The 25,045-nt window shown below is 38.8% G+C and overlaps 1 protein-coding gene across 4 annotated transcripts in view; it reads right to left on the bottom strand.

The window, feature by feature from the left end:
• ORC4 (origin recognition complex subunit 4) overlaps positions 1 to 25,045 on the bottom strand; it is a 95,499-nt gene that overhangs the window by 52,515 nt on the left and 17,939 nt on the right. The window lies entirely within an intron of this gene.

Consider the following 25,045-nt stretch of genomic DNA (forward strand, 5'->3'; position numbering starts at 1 on the left):
TGTGGTCAATGCCACCAAATTGAGAATACTTAAAAATTCCAAGCATTAACTGGAATGGTGTGTGTGTGTGTGTGTTTAATAACAAAGAAAAAGTTCTGTAAAATTCTCCTGGAGGAAAAAAAAAAAAAATTCTCCTGGAGGACAATATAGTCATAGATAAACACCTTCAGCTAAAAGATCTAATTTTCTCACCAGCAATTTCCTAGAGAAGTACTTCACTAATCAGGTAATAATAACTTAGCCAGGAATTGTTGGAAGTGTTTTGAATTTATGATCTTATTTAATTCTCAGAATAATCCTATGGAATAATCCTAATACCTCTTTCAGATTAGATGACACAGAAAGGTTAAGTAACTTGATCAAAACCATAACAGTACATAGGTCAGTCAGGATTTAAACCCAATCTAGTTATACTTCATTATACATAACTATTATCTATCTATCTATACACACATACACACACACATAAAATACATAAATATTATATACACAGTTATAAGTATATATACTTGATTATATATAACTGCTATTTAGCCACCTGATTTTAAAAAGCAGAAATTTCAATAACTTGAAGGAAGATCTGCGTGTGATATATTTTACATTCATACTTAATAATTTCATATACTGACATTTAGACAACAACCTTTGGCATTAGTTTCTATAGGACAGCAGCAGAGCAATGCTTTGACAGCAAATCTGTACCTTCCCTTACAGTATAGACAAGGCCTAAGTCCCAAAAGGATTCTGGCTCCAGGCCAGAATAGAGTACAAGAACAGAGTACTCTCCTGATGTTTTGGTTCCTTAAGCTTCCCTCTTAGGAGAAAAGTAGTTTTCTCAGCTGCCTTAGGGCACCTTTTAGCAACCTTTTCTCTATTCAAGGCATCTTGCCTGACAATCTTTACACTGAATATTTTAATTTTATCCTACTAAATTTTTTTATCTTGAATCAGAGTTGTGTGTGGGGAAAAATCCTTTCAGGAATATGAAATTACATCTTCATTCTGATTAAAGATACTCTTGACTGTGAAAAAGTCTGAAATCACAGGAAACAATGGAACAACTGTCCCTGAGACAATAAAAAGTAAATTCTAAAAAAATGGGGGAGAGATTTGACAATATACCTTATCTTTTCCAAGCTATGTTAGCTATTTCACAGTACTAATGGAATTAAAATATATTTCTCTCCATTTCATGGACTGAGAAAACATGCTCACTAGAGCTAAGTAAAATGTCTGAGGTCCCAGGGTAGGTGTCTAAACTGCCTCCTTGTATTGAATATAATTCAGGTAAGTCACTAAAATCATGCACATGGTGACACATGATCATTTCGTGATCATTCGTGAAAGAAACATACATACACCCTGCACTTCAGTGCCTATACATAAATTTTGACTGCAAATTAAGTATTAATCAAAAGATTGAAGCTCAACCATAAATGATCCAACTAGAAAAATGGGTCAAAGGCATAAACAGACATTTCAGACAAAGAGGCTATATGGATAGCAAATAAACACCTGAAACACATTAGCCATTAGAAAAAGGCAAATTGCAACCACAAGGTATACATTTATCTGAAAAGCAAAAACAGAACAGAGAAAACACCACATGCTGGTAAGCATGAAGAGAAGGAAGATCTCATATACAACGACTGGTGAGAATGTGAAATGTTACAGCCATTCTGCAAAGTTTCTTTTGGCCATTTCTTATAAAAAAACATACACTTACTGTGTGACACAGTGATTACACTTTTGGGTATTTATATCACAGAAATGAAAATTTATGCTCAAATGAAAATCTGTAATATGAGTCTCAATAAAAACTTTATTTGGAACAGCCAAAAACCTGAGGACAATACAAATGTCCTACAATGAGTTAATGGGGTTAAAGAAATGGAACATCCACACACTGAGGGACTATAACTGAGGCCAAAAAAAAAAAAATTAACCACTGATATGTGCAATAATGTGGATGGCTCTCAAGGGCATTATGCTTTGAGAGAAAAAATAAAGGCTGATCACAAAAATATTACATATTGCATGATTACATTAAAAAATTCTTGAAATGACAAAATTATTATAAAGATGAAGAACAAATACATGATGGCAAAGAAACAGAACTGAGGAATGAGTATGATAATACAAAAGGAGTTACAAAAAGAATTTTCTTTGTAATGATGAAACAGTTTTTGTATCTTTATTGCAATACCACAAAAATCTACACATGGGATCAAGCCACAGAGAATTAAACAGACACACAAAAATGAGTAAAAGTAAAACCTGTTGAGAACTGAATAAGGTCTGTAGTTCAGTTAACAGTGTTATACCAATGTCAATGTCATGGTTTGGACCTGCAATATCATAAGACGTCACACTACAGAGAATCTGGGTGAAGGGTTTATGGAACACTATGAACTATATTTGCAACTTCTGTGAGTCTATAATAACTTCAAAATAAAAATTTAGCAAAAATAAAAGTCTCATTATACAGTTTCTTTCAACTGCTTAATGACAAAAGAATAATATTATCTGCCAGTAGGTAATATTATTATTATCTGCCAATAGATTAAATTACATTTGACTGAATTCCTCCTCCAATTTTACCAGTGGATCATTAAGGCAATGCCAAAGAATGCTCAAACTACTGCACAATTGCACTAAACTCATACATTACTAATCTTGAAAAGGCAGAGGGACTAGAGATCAAATTGTCAACATCAGCTGGATCATCGAAAAAGCAAAGGAGTTCCAGACAAAACATCTATTTCTGCTTTATTGACTATGTCAAAGGCTTTGACTGTGTGAATCACAATAAACTGTGGAAAATTCTGAAAGAGATGGGAATACCAGACCACCTGACCTGCCTCTTGAGAAACCTGTATGCAGGTCAGGAAGCAAGAGTTAGAACTGGACACGGAACAACAGACTGGTTCCAAATAGGAAAAGGAGTACGTCAAGGCTGCATATTGTCACCCTGCTATTTATCTTCTATGCAGAGTACATCATGAGAAATGCTGGGCTGGAGGAAGGACAAGCTGGAATCAAAGACTGCCAGGAAAAATATCAATAATCTCAGATATGCAGATGACACGACCCTTACGGCAGAAAGTGAAGAGGAACTAAAGAGCCTCTTGATGAAAGTGAAAGACGAGAGTGAAAAAGTTGGCTTAAAGCTCCATATTCAGAAAACTAAGATCATGGCATCTGGTCCCATCACTTCATGGGAAATAGTTGGGGAAATAGTGGAAACAGTGCCAGACTTTATTTTGGGGGGCTCCAAAATCACTGCAGATGGTGACTGCAGCCATGAAATTAAAAGACGCTTATTCCTTGGAAGGAAAATTATGACCAACCTAGACAGCATGTTAAAAAGCAGAGACATTACTTTGTCAACAAAGGTCCGTCTACTCAAGGCTATGGTTTTTCCAGTAGTCATGTATGGATGTGAGAGTTGGAGTATAAAGAAAGCTGAGGGCCGAAGAATTGATGCTTTTGAACTGTGGTGTTGGAGAAGACTCTCGAGAGTCCCTTGGATTACAAGGAGATCCAACCAGTCTATCCTAAAGGAGATCAGTCCTGGGTGTTCATTGGAAGGACTGATGTTGAAGCTGCAACTCCCAATACTTTGGCCACCTGATGCAAAGAGCTGACTCATTTGAGAAGACCCTGATGCTGGGAAAGATTGAGAGCAGGAGGAGAAGGGGACAACAGAGGATAAGATGGCTGGATGGCATCACCAACTCAATGGACATGGGTTTGGGTGGACTCTGGGAGTTGGTGATGGACAGCGAGTCCTGGTGTGCTGCAGTCCATGGGGTCGCAAACAGTCGGACATGACTGAGCAACTAAACAGAACATGGGAGTTTTATTTCTTACTGTCTGATACTGTGATGTTACTATTCTAAATAGGACTAGAGACAAAGTATAAAAGAAGCTGAAGATCTATGCATGATGAAGTCATTACTGATGTTGTCATCAAATGAAAAATAGGTGACTACAATTATTTAGGTGCATAAAATTTGGTAGAAACTACTATTTTAACTATAAAGAGGAGTAGTGAAAAGGATAATCCCAAGGAATAGCTTACTTAATATTATTTCTTTAGAGTTTATACATCCTACATTATTGGCTTATGGTAGATCCTCCTCTAAACTTACATTTTGATCAGAAGAATAAACCTAATTTTCAGTTTCAGAATTTCAAGTAATTACTGGTTCAATTTAAATTGCCTAAAAAAACTAAAACCAATCCACTCCTGTAACTAGCTGCCTCTATCCTGCTTTACATCACCATTATTTCTTGATTGGAAATCTATGCCAGCTTTCCTCTCATCTCCAATGCTTACCCCCATTTTCATGTAAGTGAAAGTCACTCAGTCCTGTCCAACTCTTTGCGACTCCTTGAACTGCAGGCTTCCCACTCCTTCACTATTTCTTGGAGCTTGCTCAAACGCATGTCAATTGAGTTGGTGATGCCATCCAATCATCTCATCCTCTGTTGCCCTCTTCTCCTCCTGCCCTCAGTCTTTCCCAGAATCAAGGTCTTCTCCAATCAGTTAGCTCTACGCATTAGGTGGCCAAAGTATTGGAGTTTCAGCATTAGTCCTTCCACTGAATATTCAGGGTTGGTTTTCTTTAGGATTGACTGGTTTGATCTCTGGCTGTCCAAGGGACTCTTTCAAGAGTCTTCACAATTTGAAAGCATCAATTCTTCAGCACTCAGCCTTTCTGTCAGGTCCAAATATCACATGTGTACATGACTACTGGGAAAACCATACCTTTGACTATATGGACCTTTGTCTAGGTTTGTCAAGGCTTTCCTTTCAAAGAGCAAACGTCTTTTAATTTCATGGCTACAGTCACTGTCCACAGTGATTTTAGAGCACAATAAAATAAACCCTGCCACTGTTTCCACTATTTCCCCATTATTTATATTTAAACTAATTACTGGTAAGGAATTCTTTCATCTTGCTATTTGTTTTCCATATGTCTTACAGTTTTTTTGTCTCTCATTCTCTATATTACTATCTACTTTTGTGCTTAGTTGATTTTGGGGGTTAGAGAGAGAGAGTGCTAAGTTGTGTCTGACTCTTGCAATCCCATGAACTATATAGTCCACCATGTTCCTCTGTCCATGGAATTCTCCAGGCAAGAATACTAAAGGGGGTTGCCATTTCCTTCTCCAGGGAAACTTCCTGACCCAAGAATTGAACTCAGGTCTCCTGCATTGAAGGCAGATGCTTTATGGACTGAGCTATGTGGGTAGCCTTGAGGGATAGGGAAACATTTAAATTCCTTTCTTATTTCATTCCCTGTATATTGACAAGCATTTTCTTTGCAGTTATCACAGAGATTGCTTTTAAAGTGCTAAAGGTGTAACAATCTAGTTTATGTTACTTAGATAATATAGCAACATCTTTGCACCTTTACTGCTCCACCCCCACCCTTTTCAGTTGTTGATGTCACAAAGTTATGTCTTTTAACGCTGTGTCCAAAATCTTCAAGATGATCCAAAGAAATGAAAATATACCCCATGCTTTTGGATTGGAAGGATCAATATTGTTAAAGTGACTTCCCAAAACAATGTACAGATAATGAGATCTCTATCAAATTACATATGACACTTTTCACAAAACTAAAGCAAATAATCCTAAAATTTATAGGGAACCGTAAAAGATCCAGAATTGCCAAAGACATCTTGAGAGTTAAAGAATAGAGCTGGAAGCATAACCCTTTCAGACTTCAGACAATACTACAAAGTGACAGTAATCAAAACAGTGAGGTATTGTCACCAAAACGATAGGAACAGAATAGAGCACCCAGAAACAAACTCACACATCTCTTTGACAAAGGTGGCAAGAATATATACTAGAGAAATGACAGTCTCTCCAGTCAGTGGTGCTGAGAAAGCTGGACAGCTGCATGTAAATCAATGAAATTAGAACACATCCTCACCATACACAAAAATAAACTCAAAATTGCTTAAAGATTTTTATATTAAGACCTAAGACCATAAAACTCCTAGAAGAAAACATAAGCAAAACATTCTATCACGTAAATCATAGCAGTGTTTTCTTAGCTCATTCTCCCAAGGCAACAGAAATCAAAGTCAAAAAAAGCAAATGGGACCTAATCAAATTTATAAGCTTTTGCAGCAACAAAACAAAAAGACAACCTATGGAGTGGCAAAAATACTGCAAACGATAATGGCTTAATTTCCAAACATAATGGTCAAAAAAAAAAGAAAAAGAACAACAACCAAAACCCTATCAAAAAGTGGGCAGAAGACCTAAATAGACATTTCTCCAAAGAAGACATACACATGGCCAATAGACACATAAGATGCTCAACATCACTAATTATTAGACAAATACAAATCAAAACTACAATGAGGTACCACTTTATACCAGTCAGAATGTCCATCATCAACAAACTCTACAAGCAAATGCTGGAGAGGGTATGGAGAAAAGGGAACACTCCTACATTGTGGGTGGGAATCTAAATTGGTGCAATAATTATGCTGAACAGTATGTTCACTTCAGTTCAGTTCCATCACTTAGTTGTGTCCGACTCTTTGCGACCCCATGAATCACAGCACGCCAGGCCTCCCTGTCCATCACCAACTCCCAGAGTTCACTCAAACTCATGTCCATCGAGTCGGTGATGCCATCCAGCCATCTCATCCTCTGTCATCCCCTTCTCCTCCTGCCCCCAATCCCTCCCAGCATCAGAGTCTTTTCCAATGAGTCAACTCTTCACATGAGGTGGCCAAAGTATTGGAGTCTCAGCTTTAGCATCAGTCCTTCCAATGAACACTTAAGACTGATCTCCTTTAGAATGAACTGGTTGGATCTCCCTGCAGTCCAAGGGACTCTCAAGAGTCCTCTCCAACACCACAATTCAAAGACATCAATTCTTCGGCGCTCAGCTTTCTTCACAGTCCAACTCTCGCATTCATACATGACCACTGGAAAAACCATAGCCTTGACTAGATGGACCTTTGTTGACAAAGTAATGTCTCTGCTTTTTAATATGCTATTTAGGTTGGTCATAACTTTATTTTCAAGGAGTAAGCGTCTTTTAATTTCATGGCTGCAGTCACCATCTGCAGTGATTTTGGAGCCCAAAAATGTAAAGTCTGATACGGTTTCCACTGTTTCCCCATCTATTTCCCATGAAGTGATGGGACCAGATGCCATAATCTTCGTTTTCTGAATGTGGAGCTTTAAGTCAACTTTTTCACTCTCATCTTTCACTTTCATCAAGAGGTTTTTTTAGTTCCTCTTCACTTTCTGCCATAAGGGTGGTGTCATCTGCATATCTGAGGTTACTGATATTTCTCCCGGCAGTCTTGATTCCAGCCTGTGCTTCTTCCAGCCCAGGGTTTGCAGGGTGACAATAAGCAGCCTTGATGTACTCCCTTTCCTATTAGGAACCAGTCTATTGTTCCATGTCCAGTTCTAACTGTTGCTTCCTGTCCTGACCTGCATACAGGTTTCTCAAGAGACAGGTCAGGTGGTCTGGTACTCCCATCTCTTTCAGAATTTTCCACAGTTGATTGTGATTCACACAGTCAAAGGCTTTGACATAGTCAACAAAGCAGAAATAGATGTTTTTCTGGAACTCTCTTGCTTTTTCGATGATCCAGTGGATGCTGGCAATTTGATCTCTGGTTCCTCTGCCTTTTCTAAAACCAGCTTGAACATCTGGAAGTTAATGGTTCACGTACTGCTGAAGCCTGGCTTGGAGAATCAGGTTGCTTAGGTTTTATTAAAAAAAAAGATCCCACTGACCTTTACCAATAACTCTACAGACATGCTCCTTGACATTAATCCATTTTTTTTCACCCAACTTTGTATAACACTTACTGCTTCAAAAAGCCGAGAGAGGAGTTTCTACCCCTAAAGATTCAAGTAGGTTGCCCAGGGAATTTTTTTTTTCCAGTTGACATCCATCCACTTTGCTCATGCCTTCTTGGCTACAACATACTTTGCATCATGGTAGCTGACACAGCCTGTCCAACAGGCTGAGTGCTGAACCAGTTCCCCATTCATCGTGTAATTAGGACAGGGAGTATAATCTTCCATTAGCTCCATTATTTAGCTGGCTGCATCAGAGTAAATGTCTTTCCTCATCTCCTGAATCAAGCACATCTTTTTTGGCCTTTTTGAGTTAGGAATCTTTCATGTTGTTTGACACTAAACAGTCTTAGACTGGTACTCAGTTTATAACTTTCTTAAGTATTTTGTTCTTTAGGTACTAATTTTCACTTATAATTTTTTTGGTCTAGGCATGTAAGTTTATCTCAGGAAATACTGGTGAATGCTACTGAAATATACATATCAGAAAACAGTTAAAAAACTCTTTGCGAGAAATAAAAGTTTAGGTTTTTCTTTTAATCAGTGGATGACATATAAGCATAAAATATTCATGGATTTTTTTTTCATTCTTTAATTTTACCAGTTTACATGAATATTTAGGAAACCACAAGAATCTCCCAAATAGATCACAGAATAGTGTACTATTTTGGAATACCCTCAAAAAGGTCTCTAAAGTATAAGCTGGTCAGACAAAAAACCTTTTGTTACTTTTCAGTAACAGGAAGAAAGAGAAACAACTTGTCTCTTTTTTTTTTCCCTTATGCTTTATGATTTGTAATCTCTTTTTCTATCTACTAAGAAGCCCTCTAGGGCTTCAGAGCTTGTTTACTTACTATGATGAAAGTCCACTGGCCTCCTGAGGCCTGTTTTATTCCACTCTCCTGTTTTCCCCTCATGATCCTCAAATACTTTTTACCTTACACTTAGCTTGGTGAGAGATGCTGTCTATACCAGACTTCTCCATCTTCTCCATCCTCTATGGCCTCTTAGCCGTTTTATCAGCTTTGATGTAGACAGAACAATAATCAAGACAATTTTCTCAGTAGCTCACAAAGTGTGGTTTCACAACTGGTAACAGGAACATCACCTGGGACTTTATCAGAAACGAAATTCTCAAATTTGTCCCCAGACCTATTATCAAATAAAAAATCTGGGGCTGAGCTGCAGCAATCTTAATCACTTCCAGGTGTTGAATGGCTTTGGGCACTAGTGATTTGGAGACTTCAAGGTACATGTAACTCTGTATAGACTGATCTATCCATAATTCCATTTCATTACTAGTATTTAAATTTGTACTTTTTGCATTGAGAAATAGTCTATACAAGGCTGGCATCATAGTTCTGTGGCACCTTACTTGAAGCTGTATTCTTCATTGCACTGTCAAAGTATTCTCAAAGCAACTGTTCTAAACAAGAATCCTGATTTCAAGCTTTATTCCCCCCTCCCCTCATCCAAGTCTAACTGTTGTTTTGGTTCTCCTCTCCAATGTATTATGATAATTTATAAAAGGTACTCTGTATCAAGGTGGCCTTTGACAGCATGGCATATCAGATAAAGCACTTTACTGTAATCCCCACAATAATCCTATGAATCAAGTAATACTTTTATTTCAAATTTTACAGAGAAGAAAACTGGGACATAGGAAGGTTAATTTGCAAAGGTCACACTACAGAACCAAGAATTCAACTCTAGGCTCTGGTGAACACAGAGCTGTAAGGACAGCTGATATTACCATCAGAGTTTTCAAGTTCTCATTCTCCTTGACTTTGTCTGAATTTTCATTTATCTTAAATATGATACATAAGTGGCCTTTCTTAGACATCTTGCTTAAAGTTCTGATTTCAATAGTGGCCTCAGATATTTCTTTTATCTTATCATGAATGATTTAGAAAAATTCTGGTATCTTCATCTTCACTTCTGCCATTGCCTTTCTGATATAACTTCAGAAATAAAAACCATTAACTCCCTTATTTCAAATGTTCACTATTTCTATAATCAGTTAGACTTACAATCTGTGTTGCTTAATTTTTTAGACATGCCAAAACCTTTGACTGTGTGGATCACAATAAACTGTGGAAAATTCTGACAAAGAAGGGAATACCAGACCACTTGACCTACCTCTTGAAAAATCTGTATGCAGGTCAGGAAGCAACAATTAGAACTGGTCACAGAACAACAGACTGGTTCCAAATTGGGAAAGGAGTATGTCAAGGATGTATATTGTCACCCTGCTTATTTAACTTCTATGCAGAGTACATCATGAGAAATGCTAGGCTGGATCAAGCACAAGCTGGAATCAAGATTGCTGGGAGAAATATCAATAACTCCAGATATACAGATGACACCACTCTCACAGAAGAAAGTGAAGAAGAAATTAAGAGCCTCTTGATGAAAGTTAAAGAGAAGAGTGAAAAAGTTGGCTTAAAGCTCAACATTCAGAAAACGAAGATCATGGCATCTGGTCCCATCACTTCATGGGAAAGAGATAGGTAAACAGTGGAAAAGTGTCTGACTTTATTTATTTGGGCTCCAAAATCACCGCAGATGGTGATTGCAGCCATGAAATTAAAAGACGCTTACTCCTTGGAAGGAAAGTTAGGACCAACCTAAATAGCACATTGAAAAGCAGAGACATTACTTTGCCAACAAAGGTCTGTCTAGTCAAGGTAATGGTTTTTCCAGTAGTTATGTATGGATGTGAGAGTTGGACTGTGAAGAAAGCTGAGCACCAAAGAATTGATACTTTTGAACTGCGGTGTTGGAGAAGACTCTTGAGAGTCCCTTGGACTGCAAGGAGATCCAACCAGTCCATCCTAAAGCAGATCAGTCCTTGGGGTTCACTGGAAGTACTGATGCTGAGACTCCAATACTTTGGCCACCTGATCTGAAGAGCTGACTCATTGGAAAAGACCCTGATGTTGGGAAAGATTGAGGGCAAGAGAAGGGGACAACAGAAGATGAGATGGTTGGATGGCATCACTGACTCGATGGACATGACTTTGGGTAAGCTCCAGGAGTTGGTGATGGACAGGGAGGCCTGGCGTGCTGTGGTCCATGGGGTTGCAAAGAGTTGGACATGACTGCGCAACTGAACTGAAACTAGAATTCAGTAACTGCAACTTTGAAATGAGTAGGGACAGTATTCCAAATCACAGCAAAATTAAAGAGAAATGGAAGATGTCTGGAGTACTTGTAAATATTGATAAAATAAGAAAAAGTGTAGATTTTGACAAGTAAATGTAAAATTCCATTTCAGATACTCCTTTTAATCCTCCAAGTCTTCATTGACGGCAGTATAAATAAAATATCAAATATGCTAGTCTAATTCTGGAATGGAGAATGTATTACTAATCTTTTTTTAATGTGTCAATAATAAACTATCAACCCAAAATTATAAAAAGAAGTAATTGATAATCTTTTTGTAAAGATAATTGATTTTACCTTCTCTTACATCACTAGACTTAGAGCTGTATATGCCATGTGAATAAAATTATTTGTAAATAAAAAAAAACTTTTCTCTTTTGTTAATCTTGGGATCTCTGTGTTAAAATAAATAAATTTTGTAATAAATTACCTATATTTTAACCAGTTTGAATTTCTACTGTTGGACACTACCACGGTAATATTTTACTACATGTGTTTTACTTGAAGTATAAATCATTTGTATTTATTAATATATCTATATTTATACTTACATATAAAATATATTTATATATAACATATATTCCTATACATATATGAATATATAATGATATATGCAATATTTCTGTAATTTACTATTCTTTTACAGTTGACAGGCTTTTTTGAGGGTCATGGCATGTAATTGGGCTTTTCTGGTTGCTCAGTGGTAAAAAATCCAGAAGCAATGCAGGAAACAAAGAAGATGTGGGTTGGATCCCTGAGTTGGGAAGACTCTCTAGAGAAGGAAATGGTAACCAGCTCCAGAATTCTTGCTGGGAAAATCCCATGGACAGAGAGATCCCTGGTGGGATACAGTCCACAGGGTCACAGAGAGTCAGAAATGATTGAGTGAATGAGCACGCATGCATGCACACATGTGATTACTCAGTATTTTAAAATTTAGCTAAGTATTTGATAAATCAAGTACTGGTCTACTTTTTTTAACAGCTAGTTTTCCTGTGGACATTCTCCACTGACTAATATTCATTCATTGATCACATATTTTCTTAAAAACCAATTATATGCCAATATTGCAGTACTTAATTTGGATATAAACATAATATGATTTCTGAGTCTTTCTTTCAAGGAGCCCAAGGTCCAGTGGAGCAAACCTAAGTAAACCAAGTTAGTTATATCACTGTGTACTAATTAGGTTCCCTGAAAGAGGAAGATAGCACTTCAGGGACACGGAACCCTCAAGTTTTGCCCTGAATAAGAAAGAGTGCATAGGGGTGTTAGAGAAAGTATTCCAGAGGAAATAATATCTCAAACAAAAGGTAAGTTTGGAGTTAGTCAGGGTATAGACAACTTTTGATTCTTCCAGGCATTATGCTGCTACTGCTAACTCGCTTCAGTCATGTCCAACTCTGTGCAACCCCACAGATGGCAGCCCACCAGGCTCCCTCGTCCCTGGGATTCTCCTGGCAAGAACACTGGAGTGGGTTGCCATTTCCTTCTCCAGTGCATAAAAGTGAAAAGTGAAAGTTAAGTCGCTCAGTCATGCTTGACTCTTAGTGACCCCATGGACTGCAGCCCACCAGGCTCCTCCGTCCATGGGATTTGCCAGGCAAAAGTACTGGAGTGAGTTGCCACTGCCTTCTCCGTCCAGGCATTATATTAAAGAGAAAAAGTCAGTGGGCTAAAGTGGGAAACTAGTCACTCAGTATCTTTCCTTTAAATGATGTTAGGGAGTTTGGGAATGACAATTTTGGGGACGAAACGGATGGGTTTTTACACGAAAGTGGAATTCTCTAGCAGCTCAGAAGGTAAAGAATCTGCTTGCAATGCAGGAGACCTGGGTTCGATTCCTGGGTCAAAAAATGCCCTGGAGAAGGGAATGCCTACCTATTGCAGTTTGCTAAGAAAGCCTTCTTAAGTGAACCATGCAAAGAAATAGAGGAAAACCACCTCAAGAAAACTGGAGGTACCTGTTAGGTAAAAGGCGACAGACCTGCAAACGGCTGAAAAAGGGGGAACCTGTCAATTCCTAAGGGAAGACTGTTTGTCTTTTCGTTAATGCCTCAGGGATAGTCCAGAACAGGGTCCGAGAGCTGAGAGAGAGCATCAGACTTGGACAGGCCGAGTCAGACTGTGTCGATTTCTCGGGATCCTGAAAGTCGTCTTGGGCAAAATGGCTTCTCCCACTTCTCGGACCCCTCGCAGCCTTGTTCCTCATCCCGTCGATAAGACTTTGTGTTTTTCAGATCATCCTTCGGAGGGTCAGGGAGCTGACTGAGATGGCTACTGGACAGATGTTGACGGTAGCCGCATACTCTAAGCTCCCGTTCCGAGACCCTGAGGCCCCCTAAAGGTCACCGGGATCCGGCCACGACCCTCAGCCCCAGGGACGGCCCAGTTCAGCAGGAAGCAGCCAGAAAGTATAACAGCGCCCCTTATCCTATTGAAAGGGTCAAAATGTAAGGCCGGACCCGGGGGGCCTTGATGGGCCGCCCTTCCTCTCCCTCCCGCTGGCGGGGGAAGTCCCTAACTGAAGGAGCCTCACAGATCCCGGGGACCAATGACAGCACACTTCGCCAGCTAAAGCCGCCCCACCCCAGCCACGTAGAAGGACCTGTCAGTCCCCGACGCCTCGGCCTGGCGACCTATCCGAACCCCCGTCCATCTAGCCTGACCATCCCTCGCAACAAACGTATAAAAACCACCCCCAACACGGTCCGGGAGCCACTTCCTCAACCTGCCTCGTTCGGGTCTGGGAATCCCGCCTGGGAGTGCTTCAGCATTAAAAGCCTGTTAGACACTCTTTGGGTGTCCTGGTCGTCTTTTACCTAACAGTACCAAGGAAATATTTCATGCAAGTAAGGTCACAATAAAGGACAGAAACAGTAAGGACCTAACAGAAGAGGAAGAGATTAAGAAGAGTTGTTAAGAATAAACAGAAGAACTATACAAAAAAGGTCTTCACTTCTGTTGCTCAGTCATGTCCAACTCTTTGTGACCCCATGAATCGCAGTGTGCCAGGCCTCCCTGTCCATCACCAACTCCCAGAGTTCACTCAAACTCATGTCCGTCGAGTTGGTGATACCATCCAGCCATCTCATCCTCTGTCCTCCCCTTCTCCTCCTGCCCCCAATTCCTCCCAGCATCAGGGTCTTTTCCAATGAGTCAGTTCTTCACATCTGATACCCAAAGTATTGGAGTCTCAGCTTCAACATCAGTCCTTCCAAAGAACACCCAGGACTGATCTCCTTTAGGATGGACTGGTTGGATCTCCTTGCAGTCCAAGGGACTCTCAAGAGTCTTCTCCAACACCGCAGTTTAAAAGTATCAATTCTTCAGCACTCAGCTTTCTTCACAGTCCAACTCTCGCATCCATACATGAGCACTGGAAAAACCATAGCCTTGACTAGACGGACCTTTGTTAACAAAGTAATGTCTCTGCTTTTTAATATACTGTCTAGGTTGGTCATAACTTTATTTTCAAGGAGTAAGTGTCTTTTAATTTCATGGCTGCAGTCACCATCTGCAGTGATTTTGGAGCCCCAAAAAATAAAGTCTGACACTGTTTCCACTGTTTCCCCATCTATATCCCATGAAGTGATGGGACCAGATGCCATGATCTTCATTTTCTGAATATTGAGCTTTAAGCCAACTTTTTCACTCTCGTCTCTCACTTTCATCAAGAGGCTTTTTAGTTCCTCTTCACTTTCTGCCATAAGGGTGGTGTCATCTGCATATCTGAGGTTATTGATATTTCTCCCAGCAATCTTGATTCCAGCTTGTGCTTCCTCCAGCCCAGCGTTTCTCATGATGTATTCTGCATATAAGATAAATAAGCAGGGTGACAATATACAGCCTTGATGTACTCCTTTTCCTGTTTGGAACCAGTCTGTTGTTCCATGTCCAGTTCTAACTGTTGCTTCCTGACCTGCATATGGATTTCTCAAGAGGCATAGTGTAGTCAGTCATTTACAGTCAGACATCCTGGAGTGTAAAGTTAAGTGGGCCTTAGGAAGCATTATTATGAACAAAGCTAGTGGAGGATATGGCATTCCAGTTGAGCTATTTAAAATCCTGAAAGACAATGCTGTTAAAAGTGCTGCACTCAATATATGAGTAAATTTGGAAAACTCACAGGATTGGAAAACAGGAGTGGCCACAGTTCATTTTAATCCTAAAGAAGCACAGTGCCAAAGAATGTATGAACTACTGTACAACTGCACTCGTTTTGCATACTAGCAAGATAATGCTCAAGATCCTTCAAGTTAAAGCTTCAACAGCAGGAGAACCAAGAACTTCCAGATGTACAAGCTGGGTGTAAAAAAGGCAGAGGAACCAGAGATCAATATGCAAACATTCGTTGGATCATGGGAAAAAGCAAGGGAATTTCAGAAAAACATCTACTTCTGCTTCATTTAATACACTAAAGCCTTTGACTGTGTGGATCACAACAAACTGGAAAATTCTTAGAAACGGGAATATCAGACCCCCTTACCTGTCTCCTGAGAAACCTGTATGTGAGTCAAGAAATGGCAGTTTAAATCTTAGGTGAAACACCTGGTTGAAAACTGGGACAGGAGTTTGACAGGCTGTACACTGTTACCCTGTTTATTTAACTTACATACAGAGTACATAATAGGAAATGCCAGGCTGGATGAATCACAAGCTGGATTTAAAACCGCGTGGAGAAATATCAACCACCTCAGATAGGCAGATGATGGTGGTGGTTTAGTTGCTAAGTTGTGTCCGACTCTTGTGACTGCATGGATTATAGCCTGCCAGGCTCCTCTGTCCATGGGATTTTCCAGGCAAGAATACTGGAGTGGATTGCCATTTCCTTCTCCAGGGGATCTTCCAGACCCAGGAATCGAACCCAGGTCTCCTGCATTGCAGGCAGATTCTTTACCGACTGAGCTATGAGGGAAACCCCCATCATTCTAAATGGCAGAAAGGGAAGAGGAACTAAAGAGCGTCTTCATGAGGGTTGAAGAAGTGAGCGAAAAAGCTCGCTAAAACTCAACATTCAAAAAACTAAGATCATGGCATCTGATCCCATCTCTTCATGGGAAACAGAAGAGGGAAAAGAGATTTTATTTTCCTGGGCTCTAAGAACACTGCCGCCAAGAAATTAAAAGACGTCTGCTCCTTGGAAGAAAAGCAATGACAAACCTAGACAGCTTATTAAAAAGCAAAGACATTAATTTGCCAACAAAGATCCGTATAGTCAAATCTATGGTTTTTCCAATAGACATGTATAGCTGTGAGAGTTGGACCATAAAGAAGGCTGGATGCCAAAGAATTGATGCTTTTGAACTGTGGTGTTGTAGAAACTCCTGAGAGTCCCTTGGACTGCAAGGAGATTCAACCAGTCCATCCTAAAGGAAATCAACCCTGCATGTTCATTACAAGGACTGATGCTCAAGCTGAAGCTCTAGTACTTTGGTGCAAAGAGTCAACTCATTAGAAAAGATTCTGATTCTGGGAAAGATTGAAGGCAGGAGGAGAAGGGGATTACAGAGGACGAGATGGTTGGATGGTATTACTATCTCAATGGACATGAGTTTAAGCAAGCTCTGGGAGATGGCGAAGGACAGGGAAGCCTAGTATGCTAAAGTTCATTGGGATACAAAGAGTTGGACACGACTGAGCGATTGAATGACGACAAAAACTTTATGGCATTTAATTTTACACTATCTGCTTGGATATGATGCCAACAGCACAGGCAAAAGGAAAGAAAGATATATTTGGCTTCATGAAAAATTTAAACTTTGTTTATTAAAAGAAATTATTAACAGTATAAAGGCAAGCCACAGAATGGGAGAAAATTACATATAAGACTCTTAAAACTCAGCAACAAAAAAATTACCTAATTCAAAAATGGGCAAAGGATTTGAATGATCATTTCTCAAGTACAGATATACAAATAAGCTCATTAAAGATGCTCAGTACCTCTAATTATTAGGAAAATTCAAATCAAGACTACAGTGAGATACCATACCCATTAGGTTGACTGCTGTATTAAAAACAAAAACAATAAAACAGAAAACAAGTGTTTAAGACAATGTGGAGATATGGGAGCCCTTACTACTGCTAGTTGAAAATGTAAAATGGTACTGCAGGCAGTGGAAAATAGTATGGCAGTTCCTCTAGTTACCATATGGCGTAGTCAATACATTACTGGGTATATATATAAAGAACTGGGTATATAGGAAAAGAACATATTCTTGTTTACAGTAGCATTATTCACAACTGATGAAACATGGAAGCTTCCCACGTGTCCAATGATAGATAAATGGATAATCAAAATATGGTATATACATACAATGGAATGAGTGAAAGTGTTAGTTGCTCAGCTATGTCCAAGAGGGAAAAGAGATTTTATTTTCCTGGGCTCTAAGAACACTGCCGCCAAGAAATTAGAAGACATCTGCTCCTTGGAAGAAAAGCAATGACAAACTTAGACAAACCTTTGCTACTTCAGGACTGCAGCCTGCCAGGCTCCTAGTCCATGGAATTCTCCAGGCAAGAATACAGGGGTGGGCAGCCACTCCCTCCTCCAGGGGATCTTCCAAATTTAGAGATTGATTAAATCTTAAAAAGAAAGGAAAATCTTATAACTTTTACAAACAGATATTTATAAAAAATAAAATTTAGAAAATATTTAATATGTAAAATGATATTAATATCTTCACTTTGTCCATAAAGTGAGCATAGCATGTCATATCACACTACCAGTAACCCAGGAGTCCTAAGGAAAGAGAGGGAGATCAGTAACAGCAGTTACAAGAGTACCATCACGTTTATTCACTTTCAGCTTATTTTAAAATAATGTAGGTATTTGGGGGAGAAGGCAATGGTACCCCACTCCAGTACTCTTGCCTGGAAAATCCCATGGACAAAGGAGCCTGGTAGACTGCAGTCCATGGGGTCGCCAAGAGTCGGACACGACTGGGCAACTTCACCTTCACTTTTCACTTTCCTGCATTGGAGAAGGAAATGGCAACCGACTCCAGTGTTCTTGCCTGGAGAATCCCACAGATGGGGGAGCCTGGTGGGCTGCCGTCTATGGGGTCGCACAGAGTTGGACACGACTGAAGCGACTTAGCAGCAGCAGCAGGTATTTGGGCCCAGTTGGATGGAATTAATAAATTCAGTTGAGTTGGTGAACTAAGGTGCTATTATGATGTTTTAAATGAAAGAAAAATGATTCAGGTGTTTTCCAATAAAATGCAGATCTTTCCTGGAAGGAAAACTGGCTGCGTGTTAAAAGCATGCTGCCTAGCAAAAATAAAACAAACAACCCCGAACAAAAATACTTTATAGAGAAAAGAAATCGCTTTTTGAAAGAAACTTGTACTGTGGAGAGAGCACTTGTTTTCACAACATTGAAAACAATGTTTTCACCTCTGATTTTGTGGTCAAAAATGCTGTATTATGTTTAAAAACTGTAGTGTATATAAAAATTAAGTATAAAATAATATTGTGTATAAAAAGTATGTTATTACATATAAAAATTTGTATTATGTATAAAAATTCTCATACATATGCACTTAAAAGCACTTATAAAGAGGACTTCCTTACAGATAGTTGTACAAAGAGTATGAGTCAGTTTTATAACCATTTGTTAAAAACATCACTTTCCAATGAGTTTGCAAAAACAACTAATTTACATTAGAAAAAATAAAATTTATTAACAAAATTTCCACAAAACATTTTGTAAAACTGGAAGATGGGACTGAAAATTAAAAGCATACAAATGATCATTATTTTCTTGAATAACCTTTTGGTGGGGGGCAAAACTCCAAAGTTTCAACAGAGAAGCATATTTATGACAAGAATTCTTGGCGCATTAAAAAAAAAAGTAATACTATTCTACTTCTGATAAGGGCCGAAGAAAACACTGAAAATAATACTATTATCAACTTCCTCTAATTTAGATACAAGTTAAAAAATACAAATTCTACAACTAATGTCCAATGTTTATCTAATGTCCAACTCTGGCTGACATCTATCAAAGTAGAGTAAGAATGAACAAAAGATTAAAACTTTGCCTCTCTTCAGTTAGAGAAATGTTTTTGATAAGATAAACAGTAAAATAATATAAAACAAGGGCATTTTAGAAGAAATCTGTGGGTGGTTTCTATGTTTTGTTAATGTTCTTTGAGATGAGACTTAGGTATTAATAAGAATAAATTTAAGCTATGTTTCAATCAGCTAGAATGAATTTTCACATCTCTTTCCACTTGGAGCATTTATACCAAGGTAAAGATTAAAATAGAGTTCAGGGAAATGTTGAAGGTGGAGGAAATAAGCAATAAAATAGGTATAAATTCCATGTTAACAGATAAGCAAACACATTTTTAGTATTCCTAAAAGGATCAGACTGAAAATGTTATCTATGAAATTATGCAGATTTAGTCAGTCAAGTTGGGAAACAGTTTTTGCTAAGATGTTTCCTAGATTTCCCCAGAGCTGAAGCATAACTCCACATAAAATAACAGCCTTTTGTTATTTCTAGATATTCTTGTCCATAGTAAACAAACTGGTAGTTGCTGACAATTTTATCTTTTTTCCCTCCTCATTTGTTCCCAGAGAATAAGATGAATCCAAGTTTTAATAATATTTAATCATATGATGACATGCTGCTTTCTTCACTAATATTAAAAGAAAAATATTTTATAATGTTTAATACTCAAAAACAACCATATGGAAATGTTTGCAATTCTCCAGAAAAGCCATTCTATCTCTCAACTTTTGAGTTTTCAATATTGCATAGCAGTGTGCCTGGAACCACATATAAAAAGGGAGATATGCCCTAACACAAATACATGTATATCTATGCATAGATATATGTGCACAGATACTATACATACATATTTTAGTAAATGTATTTGTTTGTAAAGTATCTATTACAATCCTGACATCAAATATGCCCACTGAGTTGTTTCAGGGAACACAGTAGATCAACAGTCACAAAATAAGTAAACAACTGGGAAAATCACAGATTTAATAACATAAAATCTTCAGGGGAAAAAAAGGCATTTATAAGTTACTACAGTGTTTTGTGATTATTAACCATGGAACATCCCTTGTGAATGATGAGAAGTATAAACTTTGCACTAGTGTAAAACTGCATAAAAAAGAAGTAATATTGGGAGGATTTCTTTAAAACACATTATCGAAAAATAAAGTATGTCTGCAAACAATCTAGAAACTCTTTCAGCTTTTGGAATGTACTATATCACGTTACTGGCACTGATTTACATTATAACTGTATCTTTCAGTGACTCTGCCTGAGACTGGTGTGCTATCCCTAAGTTAGGAACATCCCCTGGAGAAGGAAATGGCAACCCACGCCAGTATTCCTGTCTGGAAAATCCCATGGACAGAGGAGCCTGGTGGGGTTATAGACCACGGGGTTGCAAAAGTCGGAACAACAATCACAACCACCAACAGTAGTTTATATTCTCTGAGCACATAGAATTTGACTATCAATGTGCTAAATAGGAGGAGGAATTAAACTTGTGAATTAAAGCTAATTTTTTTTTTTTTTTTGGAAAGAGCAAAGTATCAGACATGGGACTCAAGATTTAAGACAGACCTGGGCACTAAAGCCAATGAGTAAATAGAGAACACACATAGGCTAATTTTATCTGAAAAGCTCTGAACCACTTATAAAGAAGCATTGCGTTTCTTTTAAAGATCAATCACTCCAGGGCATATGATCACTTGAGAAAAATGATGAATAGAATCCTCCCTACTATTAATATATTTTTTCCTTTGACATGCTCACACAGTTGAATTTATGTAAATATGCTACAACCCACTGAATTAATTAGCAAATGTTAATTAATAATGTTAATTATTTTAGAAGGAAAAACTGAAAATAACATTGCCTTAGAAAACATTCAAGAATTTCTAGAAATTACCCATGTGAACACAAATTCTTGGAATTTTCTCTAAAAACTTAAAGAACAGTATAATTCTAATGAGACTTTCACTTATGCAGGAATTAAAAGGAGACTAAATTCCTACAATTTGAGTACTAGGGCCAAAGAAATTATGTTTTCATATTGAAGCTCCAATAATTTGGCCACCTGATGTGAAGAGCTGACTCACTGGAAATGGTGATGCTGGGAAAGACTGAAGGCAAAAGAAGGGAGGAGCAAAGGATGAGATTGTTAGATAGCACCGTTGACTCAATGCACATGAATTTAAGCAAACTCTGGGACATAGTGGAAGACAGAGGAGACTGGTGTGCTGCAGTCCAGTCCATGGGGTCACAAAGAGTTGGACATGACTTAGCAACTGAACAACAACAATGAATATAAAGGGCCCCCACCCCATCCCAAGAGCATGTTTAAGTAACTTTGTCATAACAGCTGAAAATTTGAGTTTAAACATTTCTACTGTAATAAGATCTTAAAATAGTTGTTTTTTAAATTTTTTATGGGAGAGAATGTTAAAAAATTTTGTTTGGTTTGGTTTTTTTGTTTTAAAAAGACAGAACTTTTTGTTATACAACATTATACAATACAGAGAAAAGCATTATCCTTTTCATATACTAAACTAGCGGAATGTGCAAAAAAACTTCAGTTATTCTTTGCATTGCAAAATAACCATTCATCATAATGACTTTAAGGCAAGAGAATATTCAAACTATCTTCATAAAAGTTATAGCCTCACTTAAAAAACAAAAAGACCACTAAATACAACGCTCTCATTTTCTCAAAGGAAAAACCGAGACACAAGTTTACTCCTAGATCCAGTTGCAAGCAAATTTAGGTTAAGAACTAGGGTGCAATACATCTGTCCTTTACTGCAAATCTTCCTAACCCCAAGGTTAAAGATCTGTCTGTGAGACAACGAATTAGTGACCAATTATGAGCAAATAGGTTCAAATGTTGTTGTTGTTGTTGTTTATTTGTTAAGTCCTCTTGACTCTTTCGGAGAAGGCAATTGCAACCCACTCCAGTACTCTTGCCTGGAAAATCCCATGGACGGAGGAGCCTGGTAGGCTGCAGTCCATGGGGTCACGAAGAGTCGGACACTACTGAGTGACTTCACTTTCACTTTTCACTTTCATGCACTGGAGAAGGAAATGGCAACCTACTCCACTGTTCTTGCCTGGAAAATCCCAGGGACGGCGGAGCCTGATAGCCTGCCGTCTATGGGGTTGCACAGAGCTGGACACGACTGAAGCGACTTAGCAGCAGCAACTTAGCAGCTTGACTTTTGAAACCCCGTGGACTGTAGCCCACCAGGATCCTTTAATCCAAGGGATTTCCCAGGCAATAATACTGGAGTCCCACTTTCTTTTCCAGGGGATCTTCCTGACCCAGGGATCAAACCTGTGTCTCCTCTACTGGCAGGCGGGTTCTTTACCACTGAGCCTAAGGAAGCCCAGGTTCAAATATACTGTCTCCTATACTGATATTATTATTTATACAACTTTTCTCACGTATACACTGTTCTCTCTGCTGAGAAAACACTATTCCTTAACTACAGATGTAAGGAAAACAATAAAATTCATCCTCATTCAAACAAAAAATGCCCAACCACCATAAACTAAAGGACCAGTCGCATTAACCAGCTACAGGGAGAACTCAGTACTCTAGTTGAAAAACACTTAAATACATCCTGACCAATCCATTTCCTAATTCTTAAATAAGACAGAGCTAGCTCCTGATAGCCAGATTATTCCTTAAAAAGGCAGCAGGTAAACAAACATGGAATCTCCAACACTGGATTTATGGTACAATCTACCTGTTAACTTAAAAAACAGTCTTTTCTAAGTAAACACAAGACAGTACACAGGGGAAAGTCTTTTCTCCCCAGGAGGTAGACAAGACTGTATAACAATGAGTCAAACTTAATGAAAGTGCAGGCTCAGAACCACAGGCTTCCCCTTTAAGCAAGCTGACTGAGTATACCACTTTACCTCGACTTCCTTGGAAACGCCACAGAAGAAACAATAATAAAAAGGACATTATCTATGCCATCTGGAAAGCAAAAGAGCTGAGTTGACCAAAGTGTTAAAGAATTTCTACAGGATATAAAGCACATGAATTAAAAATCCACTAGGATAGAGGATGTTACAACCCAGTATTAGTAAAAGAAAACTTAAAAAAAAATAAGTTTGCTTAGCAGAACTCCAGAATAACTGTAAGATCTAAAGTAGCAGGACAGGGAGCTCCCTGGCAGTCCAGTGGTTAGCACTCTGTGCTGTTACTGCTGGGGGTCAGGTTTGATCCCTGCATGGGCAACTAAAATCCCACAAGAAATACTGCCAAAATATAAATAAAGGAGCAGCAGGACACAGATCACAAAGACAAGGAAAGTGAATGGTGGTAAAGAAGTATACTAATACCCAACTTTGAATACTCAGAAGCTTCATTAATATCCATTGAAGGCAACACTTACAATTACACTAAACAGCAAGTAATAAGTCATCAGGCTTCTCTGGAAGCTCAGCTGGTAAAGAATCTGCCTGTAATGCAGCAGATCCCGGTTCGAGTCCTCAGTTGGGAAGATCCCCTGGAGAAGGGATAGGATACCAAACTCCAGTATTCTTGGGTTTTCCCTGGGGTTCAATTAGTAAAGAATCCACCTGCAAGGCAGGAGACCTGGGATTGATCCCTAGGTTGGGAAGATTCCTGGAGGAGGACATGGCAGCCAACTCCAGTATTCTTGCCTGGAGAATCCCCATGGACACAGGAGTCTGGCTGGCTACAGTCCATGGGGTCAAAAGAGTTGAACATGACTGAGCGACTAACCACAGTGCAGCACAGTAAGTCATCAGCAAGCAACATAAAGCAAGACATGCACATTAAAATGATGTATAACATAACAACATTTAAGAATTTATCTCGATTTGTCGTTGTTCAGTTCCTCAGTCATGTCTGACTCTTTGCAATCCCAAGGACTGCAGCACGCCAGGCTTCCCTGTTCTTCACTATCTTCCCAAGTTTGCTCAAACTCATGTTCATTGAGTCAATGATGCCATCCAACCATCTCATCATGTCGCCCCCTTCTCCACCTGTCCTCAATCTTTCTCAGGATCAGGGTCTTTTCCGATGAGATGGCTCTTTACATCAGATGGCCAAAGTACTAGAGCTTCAGCTTTAGCATCAGTCCTTCTAATGAATATTCAGAGTTGACTTCCATTAGGATTGACTGGTTTGATCTTCTTGCAGTCGAAGGGACTCTCAAGTATCTTCTCCAACATCACAGTTCAAAGCATCAATTCTCCAGTGCTCTGCCTTCTTTATGGTCCAACTCTCACATCCATACATGACTACTGGAAAAACCACAGCTTTGACCACACAGACCTTTGTTGGCAAAGTGATGTCTCTGCTTTATATATGCTCCCTAGTTTGGTCATAGCTTTCCTTCCAAGAAGCAAGCATCTTTTAATTTCATGGCTGCAGTCACCATTTGCAGTGATTTTGGAGCCCAAGAAATAAAGTCTGTCACTGTTTCCCTTGTTTCCCCACCTATTTGTCACGAGGTTATGGGACTGGATGCCATGATCTTAATTTTTTGAATGCTGAGTTTTAAGCCAGCTTTTTCACTCTCCTCTTTCACCTTCATCATAGAGGCTCTAATTCCTCTTCACTTTCTGCCATTAGGGTGGTGCCATCTGCGTATCTGAAGTTAAATGGCAAATTTCAACAATGTAAAACCACAATTACTTTTGCACTAACCTAATATTTATGAAGCTCGTTTTAGAAAAGGCAGAGGAACCAGAGATCAAATTGCCAACATCCACTGGATCATGGAAAAAGCAAGAGAGTTCCAGAAAAACATCTATTTCTGCTTTATTGACTATGCCAAAGCCTTTGACTGTGTGGATCACAATAAACTGTGAAAAATTCTGAAAGAGATGGGAATACCAGACCACCTCACCTGCCCCTTGAGACATCTGTATGCAGGTCAGGAAGCAACAGTTAGAACTGGGCATGGAACAATAGACTGGTTCCAAATAGGAAAAGGAGTACATCAAGGCTGTATATTGTCACCCTGCTTATT

This window comes from Capra hircus, chromosome 2 (genome assembly GCF_001704415.2).
Source record: "Capra hircus breed San Clemente chromosome 2, ASM170441v1, whole genome shotgun sequence".
Taxonomy (NCBI): Eukaryota; Metazoa; Chordata; class Mammalia; order Artiodactyla; family Bovidae; genus Capra; species Capra hircus.